General features: G+C 39.4%; 1 pseudogene; it reads left to right on the plus strand.

The window, feature by feature from the left end:
* Window positions 1–5,331: 5,331 nt before the first annotated feature.
* On the plus strand, window positions 5,332–10,011 carry LOC111148347 (annotated as a pseudogene).
* The last annotated feature ends 477 nt before the right edge of the window (window positions 10,012–10,488 follow it).

Genomic DNA, 10,488 nt, shown 5'->3' on the forward strand with positions numbered 1-10,488 from the left:
GGAATGTTCTGAATATATCTGTGATGTCCCTCTGGCCCAGTGTGTCATTTAAAGCCTTTATTTCCTTGTTGATCTTTTGCTTAGATGACCTGTCCATTTCAGTGAGAGGGGGTGTTAAAGTCCCCTACTATTATTATATTATTGTCAATGTCTTTCTTTGATTTTGTTATTAATTGATTTATATAGTTGGCTGCTCCTGTGTTAGGGGCATAGATATTTAAAAATTGTTAGCTCTTTTTGTTGGACAGACCCTTTAAATATGAAATAGTGTCTCTTATTATAGTCTTTGGATTAAAATCTATTCTATCTGATGTCAAGATTGCCACCCCAGCTTTCTTTTGATGTCCATTAGCATGGTAAATTGTCTTCCACCCCCTCACTGAAATATATATATGTATATAATTAGACTGGTGAATATAAAAGAGCCACACAGTTGATTTTGGGTGTATTTTTATCTGTTAGGAGAGAATGCCTCCCAAAATTTTAAAGAAAGAAAAACTTACATATATACAAAAATAAGGGTAAACACAATGAAGGGATGGAATATGACTATAAGATGAAAATGTAAAAAGGTTTTAAAAAAAGAATTGATAAGAAGTTGAAAAAAGAAAAAAAAAGGAGAGAATGTGATCAGGCTGGAGACTAGAACAAAGCTATATGCTAGATTTAGGGTATGTTCTGATCTGTTAGAAGAATCTATATCCCAAAATATCAAAGAAAGCAAGACGTATATGTATATAAAAAATAAGTTTAAATACAATGAAGGGATAAAATATGACTATAACAATGAAAATTTTTAAAGATTTTAAAAAAGCTATTGATAAAATAGTTAAAGAAGTTAAAATAGGAAAGGGGAAATTTTTAAAGATAACTGAATAACAAAAAAAGAAAATCTAAAAAATTTAACTTTGAAAGACTAAAGAATCATGGGGGAAAAGCCATGAATTCTATGTGCTGTGTTTCCATAGCTCTGATGTTTTGCAATTCTCATTGACCAGTGAACTTGGTCTTGGCCAGAGGTTCTTGCGCATCTTCCGGGGGAGGGGCCTGTTTCAGTGATTCTCAAATGTCTTTGCCTGAGGCAGAATTGCACCGCCTTTGCCCAGGGCAGCCTAAGGAATCTGCTCAGGTTCGCTCTCCGTAGCTTTTGTTCCCTGAACGCTTTCCATAGAGTTCTGGAGGAGGGAATGAAAATGGAGGCCTCCCAGTCTCCCTTGGGTAGCATTCCTCAGTGCGACCCCAGAGAAAAGCGCTCAATCACTCCCGCCTCCCTGGTCTCCAGCTGCACTCGGTGCTCGCCCAGCCTGTGACTGAGCATTTCTATCTCTGGCCCATGGCCCTGTTTGGAGTCTCCAAACCCAGCAGATTCCTGCAGCACGCTCCTGCACTGCTCCTCTCAGTGGAAGAGGGGGTGGCATCTCCCCGGATCTGCCAGTTGTGGGGTCCCTACTCCACGAGGTATGCCTGACTAAGCCCTGGATCACGGTTTAAGGTAACCCCGAGCTGAGAGCCCACTCTTCGGCTCCTCTCTGTAGCCTGCTTCCCCGGTCCAATACCTGGGAGCTCTGCTGCACTCAGACATCCCAGGTCTTTCTGTGACCCCGCAGGTCCTATGACCACACTGTCCCCGTGAGGATTCCACCCCACGCTTAGCCTCTGGAGTGACGTCCCTCCATGGAGCAGACTTCTAAAAGTTCTGATTTTGTTCTCTGCTGCTCCACTGCTTCCTGGGAGCCGGCCCCTCCCCCTGCGGTCTATCTTCCCATATATCACCTCGGATTCACTTCTCTGCATGTCCTACCTTCCAGAAAGTGGTCGTTTTTCTGTTCCTAGAATTGCTGCTATTCTTTTTTTTCGATCTCCTGTTGAGTTTGTAGGTTCAAAATGGTTTGATAACTATCTAGCTGAATTCCTGGGACCCGAAGAAATTTAGATTCCCTATTTCTCTGCCATCTTGCTCCTCCCCCATACAAATTACTTTTATGACATCTTTTCCATTATAATCCATCAATGCAATTTAGTAAGAACCTGATAACTTTCCTTCATATAATAATCAGACTCTAGAACCCTTTCTTCAAAATGCCTACATGCAATTCAAGCATCTTAATAGTGGCATAGTGGAGATTTAATTGACCAATCATGAAAACATTATAGAGTGCTTTGTAAAAAATTATGTTAGAGTGTCTTCCAGTTATGTTATTTTTAAAAATCTAACTCAGATTTTTTTACTCTCATCATTGATACCAAAGATGATTGCCTTCTCTTGCAAGCTTAATTTGGGCATCTTCCCCAAGTAGAAACTTCACCTTTCTTTGTATTCCTATGATCTTCCTTCTCAAATGAGGAATAACATTTTCCTCCCTTGACCACTCCTTTATTTCCCTTTTGATACCATCAGCAGTAAATATGTAAATGTAGAATAACAACTCTTCTGATGTATATGTGCCTGTCCACTGGTACATATTTTTTTTTTATTTCAATGTGAGAATTAGTCCAATACCCCAAAGTAAATGTTTTATGCACTGACTTTGATGGTGTTCAAGTTTGCTTACATGGAGGAAATTAGCTGACTTGCACTTTTGTGGTACAATATTTGACCCTCAGCTCCATCAGCTACTTTTTTGAATGTTATCAAATGTTCCTAAACAGTTTACAGTGACTTGATGGATTCAAAAAAATAAAAATAAATATGAAAATGTTATATTATAAGGAGGTAAGAAAGATAAAGGGAGAGCAAAGATAAAAATGGAAAAGTTAATAGAAAAGTCATTCCTATTACACCTGCTCGAGGGAGAGAATTTGCCTCTAAACTTTCTAGCAGCTCATTAAATAAAACTCAATTACTTACATAATTCATGAGCCCATTAAACATTTAGAGTTCCTAATTATAAGACCAGAAAAACTTGCTCCCAAGTACCTTCTGAAAGACAGCAGCAAGATGTGTCACTGAGGCCTTCAAGGATATCCATAGAGTAGACAAATACCTTTGGCAGCCCTGTTCTATAGCAGCCTTACTATAGCATGCAGAATTTTATGCCTAAAATAAGCAAATTGCATGATAAAAAAGAAATCGGGAAAAGAAAATCTGGGGTGTTAACAATCCTGTCCTAGTACACTACCCTTATTCTACTAACCTGGCTTGACAGAAGACGGTAGACTAGAAATGAATGAACTCCATTGCCTTCAAACAGTCTCTCCACTGATTATTGCTCTTAGCTGAATTTCATTTATTGAGACCCTCAGAGATTGCCCTGCTTAGGAAGCGCCTAAAGAAGTGGATCCCATCCCTGGCTTTACTGTAGAATCACCTGGGGAATTTAAGAAGTAAAAAAGGCAGGGACCACTCCTTCCAGAGATCCTGATTTAGTTGACTTAGAGGAGTATCTTGGTATAGGTCATGCTTTTTAATTTCTCTAGGTAATTCTAATGTGCATCCAGCACTGAAAACTGCTGTCTTTGAGAACAGCTGTTCCACTGTGCCAGTTACTATGAGTCAATATCTATATTTTCACATACATTATGGTTTACAAATGTTTGGTGAGAGAAGATGGGGTCTCGGGTATTTTAATTTTGACCATTAGTACCAAGATCTGACTGCCTTAATTGTTCAGTGTTTTAAATTGGATAAATAAAATAGGCATAATTGACTTATTGAAAAGGCAAAGAGAAACAGCTGGGCTTTGATTTTTTTACATTAAATTATCCAGAGAGTATTACTTAGGGAAGGAAAAAGAATAGCTCTGTCATTCACTGAATTGGCCTGAATTATCATATGCATAAAATCTTTTGTTCTAAGCTTTCTTCTTAGTTTATCAAATCAGCATATTCTTTCTCAAAATTCCCATGCATCTTTACATTCTCACTCAAATGTTATATAAATTGAATATTTAAGTAACTGAATGACAAGGGAAGCCAAAGACTTGGTTTTAGGACTTTTTCCCCAGACTGTCATCTACCTAATAGCTCAAAGTTGGTGTAAGTCAAAGTTGATGATGCCCATAGCATACTTCTCAGATTTCAGTGAATATAAGTATCAGCTGTGGGTACTTATTTCAAGAGGACTGACTCTTGATCCTGTACCCTGAGTTTCTGATTCACTATGCTGGGTGGGGCCCAGATCTCTGCATTTTTTAAGAAGCATCCCTGGTGATTTGGACCCAGGTGTTCTATGGACCATCTCCAAGAAATACAGTCCCACAGAGAGTAGCCAAGCCTTAAAACAATTATTAGGCATGCCAAGCCATGTTCTCAAATATACGGTCTCCAGAGAGAGAGGCCTAGAAGTCATTGATCCCACTTCCTCAAACCCACATCACAGAAACCACAGGTGCAAATTATGTTCACAGCCAGAACTTACCTACCAGCAACTTCTCCCTTCCGTTCCCTTAACACTGATCATCCCAAAGACAAAAATACAAGTGATGTCCTTCACAGGCCACCATGCTAGTCTTATTTTCTCTTTCTCTCTCCAGATACATTTGTTGTGTTTTTCCTGCATCATTATTTAAGGGAGCATATATATTCAATCTAGAGAATACACTGATGATGATAAATGTGACTCCTCCTTATAGTCTTCCGATTTCTGAAACACCAAAGCACAGAGATGTTGGTCGTACCTCTAAACTAAAGCTACAAAACAAGAAACAAGTGTTTTCTGTGCTCCAAAACTGAGTACACTGTACCATCACAGGGATTTACCAATGAAGACTTGATAAGAGAGTGCCCAAGTCTGGACATATGAAGAAAGAATATGAAATAGACGAATTTATAAAGACAAGTTTGACAATAAAAGAACTCTTTTCATTTTCGAGCAAAAACGCGTTTCCTCCTACACACATACATACGTAACCTGAACAAACCAGTTACTTGAGAATGTTTCATCTATTTCCTCTATTATACTAACATCACTCTCCATGTCTTTAAAAATATATATTGTCCAGGAGCTGAAGTAAGCATGCAAATGGATAGAACAGCACAAATGCACTGGTTCTTATGACTAACTTCCAGATAAGGAGGTAGTTCCATTCAATAGTGCAACCTAGTCTTAGCCAATATTGACTTCGGAAAGAACGCCGGGTTAAGATGAGAAAGTTTGAAAATTCCAAGCACTAGATCTTACTATACACCATTCTGAACCCACCTATAGCTATATCTTATATACCTATAAAATACAGACCATTTTATTAGTCAAACTTCTTTAGTCATAAATCACAATTCACCCAATTCTTACTTATTAAGAATTAATAATGATAATGAAAATAATGAAAAATTAATAATTTATTAAGATATAGTACTATTATTTATTCATTCACATAGCTGAAAAACTAAGGCATGGCTAGATTCAGCAACTCAGAAGATGCTATCAGAAATTTGCCTCCCATCATCCCTCAGTTTGTCTTTCTCCTACAAAGGATTCATTTTCATGCACACTCTCCACCCAGAAGTAATAAAGGTGGCCACCAGCAACTCTGAGTTTAAATCCTCCCAGCATTAACTTTGAGGGAGATAACTTCCTTTTCTAAAGAGTTCTAATACATTGACTAACTGGCCTGATTTGATTTCTGTGCAACTTTAGAACAAATCACCATAGGCAGGGAAAGTGTGATATGTAGAACCAGAGCAGAGTCACATCTCACAGTAACCACACTGATGATTTATAGAGAATTTGTTTCCCCAAGAAAACTTCAGATACTACTGCCAGTTGAATAAATGTTGATTCTGGTAAGAAAAAAATAGGAGACAGGCACTAATGTTCTATTTCTTGGATAAAGAGGTTTACTGAAATGCCTATTTGTGTGGTGCTTAACTCATTACATTAAAAAGGGACATTGAGTAATTAAGTCTGTACCAGTGTATAAATGAAAAGAGTCTCAAATTCCCACAAACAATACTGAATATAAGAAGAAGTGTTCAATTTGGATCTGTCACAATAATAGTGACAATCAAAATATACAAAGAAAACAAGAGCAAAGATTTGAGACCTAAAATCTGTCTCTTATACTATATGATATACTATAGATGATATACTATATATCTAGATATACTATATCATCTAAGGTTGATGGAAACAGGTAGCTTCCAATCAATAAAAGAGATAGTTGCCTTACTTAAAAAAATATAAATCATGGATGTTCAGTCAATACTATTCATTCTAAAACAAACAAATTATGATGTTCTTTTGTCCCCAGTTCTTCCTCTGAAAATTTCAAAGCCATTGCAATACTGAAGACTGTCATATTGACTATCCATATACCCTTCGCTTATACGTACCAGAGATTAACATTTTGCCATATGTGTTTTTCTCTTTCTCACAGGTGTGCAATGCATGCACTAATTTACCTCTACTGAACAATTTGAGAATAATTTGAGGACATCATAACATTTACTCTCAATAGTTCAACACATATCACCTAAGAATTAGGCATTCTCCTACATAACCACAGAAACATTGTTACACAAAAGAATTTAACACTGACTCCTTAATATCAGCTAATATGTAGTCCACATTTGAACCCCCAATATCTCTAAAATTCCCTTTGGAGCTTTCTATTTTTGATCCAGGATCCAATTAATATTCACATGATGCAGTTGTTTCTTACAACTCTTTTGTCTCCTTTTTTTAAATTAATTAATTAATTTATTTATTTATCAGAGAGAGATCACAAGTAGGCAGAGAGGCAGGCAGAGAGAGATGGTGGGGAAGCAGGCTCCCCGCTGAGCGGAGAGCCTACTGCAGGGCTCCATCCCAGGACCCTGGGATCATGACCTGAGCCCAAGGCAGAGGCCTCTTCCCGCTGAGCCACCCAGGCGACCCCTCTTTTGTCTTTTTATTTTTTATTTATTTTTTTTTTTAAAGATTTTATTTATTTATTTGACAGAGAGAGATCACAAGCAGGCAGAGAGGCAGGCAGAGAGAGAGGAGGAAGCAGGCTCCCTGCTGAGCAGAGAGCCCGATGTGGGGCTCGATCCCAGGACCCTGAGATCATGACCTGAGCCGAAGGCAGCGGCTTAACCCACTGAGCCACCCAGGCGCCCCTTTTGTCTTTTTAAAGTAATTCTTTTGCCATTCTTCTTCTTCCAAAACATCAACACTTTTAATAGTCCAGTCTGGGGCACCTGGGTGGCTCACTGCGTTAAGCCTCTGCCTTGGGCTCAGGTCATGATCTCAGGGTCCTGGGATCAAGTCCTGCATCAGGCTCTCTGCACAGCAGTGAGCCTGCTTCCCCACCATCTCTCTCTGCCTGCCTCTCTGCCTACTTGTGATCTCTCTCTGATAAATAAATAAAAATCTTTAAAAAAAAAATAGTACAGGCCAGTCATTTTGCACAAGGGCTCCCACTGTAACTTCATCTTTTTTTCTCATGATTGATTTATAATTCTGATGATGCCTACTTCCCACCGCCTCATATTAAGAGACACACAATGTCAGTTTGCTCCATTATTGATGATGCTACATTTGATCACTTAAGTAAAATGATGTCCAGGGCACCTGGATGGCTCAGTCAGGTCATGATCTCAGGGTCCTGGGATTGAGCCCTGCATCCAGCCCCCGGCCCCCTGCTCAGTGCAGAGTCTGCTTCTCCCTCTCCCTTGGTACCCCCCCTGCAATTCGTGCTCTCTCTAATAAATAACTAAAATCTTAAAAACAATAAAATTTTTTTAAATGTCCAACAAATTCCCATTATATATGTTCCATTTCTACCTTTTCTTTATAAAGTGTTTCTGAGAAAAAAACATCTTTTTGAGATTTATTTTTTATTTTTTTATTAACAAATAATGTATTATTAGCCCCAGGGGTACAGGTCTGTGAATCGTCAGGTTTACACACTTCCCAGCACTCACCATAGCACATACCCTCCCCAAAGTCCATAATCCAACCACTGTCTCCCTACCAACCCCCCACCCCCACAACCCTCAGTTTGTTTTGTGAGATTAAGAGACAGAGTAGGAGAGAAAACATTTTTAAGATCATGTGAATATCTATTCCCCCAAAACTTTTACCTAATAGTTTTTTTTATCCATTGGTGATGTTTTCCTGAATCTATAATTTTGGGGGAGTTCTTAAATAATAATGGTTTTCTAATTATATTATTTTTTCTTCATTTATTAGCAAGCATTCTTCTGTAAATGACTGAGTCTTAATCTCACCCCAATAAATATTGGTAGCATCTGTTCAAGAACATAAATTAATCCCCTCATTTTATTTATAATTAGTATGATATATTCCCCAAACTCATGGCACAAATATGGTCAAATACCTTCTATCATCCTACTTAACTGCTCAGGTCCTTACTTTTCTTACTGATAGAAAGCCAGCTACCAACCTTTGGATTTTGGGATTCCCTCTCCTTTCCTTCTCTGAAGTGGTCAAAAAAACTGACTTGATGGTCAGAGCAAGAAGGGGTGAAAGAGGGACAGAGGGAAGGAGAGATGAAGGTGACAGCCACATAGATTTTTATAAAGCATTCTTCAGGGTAGTTATTACCAGTGTAGTGAATGGCTGACATCTGGTGGTAAAACAGTAAAAATTTGCATGGATTTGTACACTCATAGAAGAGGGGCCATTTGGTGAATGATGGCTGTGTCTTCAAGAATAATTTAAAATGCTGCGAGTCACCCAGTTTTTATGTGCACATCATACCAAGCACCCAGGTATTTGAAAAGATCTGTAACATTAGGTATCACATAGATACTGACAGTATCCATGTCATCTGTGACAATGGAGTCACTATTCTCCAAACCAAAGAGCAGAAAACCATGAAATTGTTCAGCTACTTTTTCTTTTTAACATGAACACTTAAGGAAGCAAAATACATATATATATAATGGCACTCAAAATCATTTGCATACTTTGTTAACCCATTGCCATTTTAAGAAATAAGAGAAAATTAAAATTAAGTTCAGAAAAGTTTAAAAAATGGGTGCTTGGCATTGATCCCTGGGAAAGAAGACACAGGCGATAATGATGCCAAAGGCCATTACATTATTGGCTAGGAGATCGTGACCTGGACTGGATCTGAAAACTGGCAGATCTTTGTACAGTGCTGTGGGACTTGCTCATCTTCCACAGCTTTGGGGACAGCACCAGCCCCAGGTTTGTGCCCCTGCTCATGAATCAGTTCTTGGTGGTCTATGGCAAGAAGCCCAACCTCAAATTTGCCGGTCCTCCAGGTTTCCACAGCCATGGTGGAGCCCTACAATTCCTTCTTGTTCATTCACATGACCTTAGATCATTCTCGCTGTGCCTTCATGGTCACCAAGGAAGCCTTCTATGACATAGGTCAGCGCAACCTGAATATCATACATACTAATCTCCATTGTTTGATTGGGCAGGTTGTGTCTATCATCATCACCTCTCTGCAATTTGACAGTACCCTGAATGTGAATTTGACAGACTTCCCAACTGACCTCGTCCCATACCCCCACATCTACTTTCCCCGGGCCACCTACTCCGAGGCATCTCCGCTAAGAAGGCCTACGATGAGCAGCAAGATCACCAACGCCTGCCTGAAGCCAGCCAATCAAATGGCCAAGTATGACTCTTGCCACAGCAAGTATGTGGTTTGTGGCATGTGGTGTTGGAGGGACAAGCCAACATCAACACAGCCTTTACCAGCAACAGGATGAAATGCAACACCCAGTTTGTGGATGTTGCCCAACTAGATTTAAAGCGGACATCAACTACCAGCCCTCTGATTGCCATCCCCCGGGGAGACCTGGCCAAAGAGCAACAGAGTGTGGGCATACTGAGCAATACCATTGCGATGGCTGAGCTCTGGGCCTGCCTGAACTGTAAGTTTGATCTCATGAAGCAAAGTGAACATTTATGTGTTGTACTTGGGGGAAGGCATGTAGGAAAGAGAGGTCTCTGAGGCCCAGGAGAACTTGGCAGCTCTGGAGAAAGATGGGGAAGAGGTAGGCATGGATTCTGTGGAAGAATACGAGAGTGCGGCTGGCAGCGTGGCTGGTTTCAAGTTGTTTACAATTAAATTTCCTGTATTAAATTATTAAAATAATAATTCTATGACTACTAAAAACCATTGAATTTTCACTTTATTTTTATTTTTTTTAAAGATTTTATTTATTTATTTGACAGAGAGAGAGAGAGAGATCACAAGTAGACAGAGAAGCAAGCAGAGAGAGAGGGGGAAGCAGGCTCCCCACCAAGCAAAGAGCCTAATGTGGGGCTCGATCCCAGGACCCTGAGATCATGACCTGAGCCAAAGGCAGAGGCTCAACCCACTGAGCCACCCAGGTGCCCCTGAATTTCACTTTAAATGAGTGAATTTTATTGTATGTTAATTTTACACACACACACACACACACACACAATCATATTCAAAACTGGTAAAGACCATCCTCAAAGCCTGAAAACTCCTAGTCAGTTGGGCCATTTAGAAATCACTTTGTATCTTCCAAAACTGAGTCATACCTCCTTCAAATAATGAATCATTCCTACTCCTACCAGGGGCCTCACTACTGAATCCT

Source organism: Enhydra lutris, unplaced genomic scaffold (assembly GCF_002288905.1).
Source record: "Enhydra lutris kenyoni isolate GAN:26980312 unplaced genomic scaffold, ASM228890v2 scaffoldscaffold19, whole genome shotgun sequence".
Lineage (NCBI taxonomy): Eukaryota > Metazoa > Chordata > Mammalia > Carnivora > Mustelidae > Enhydra > Enhydra lutris.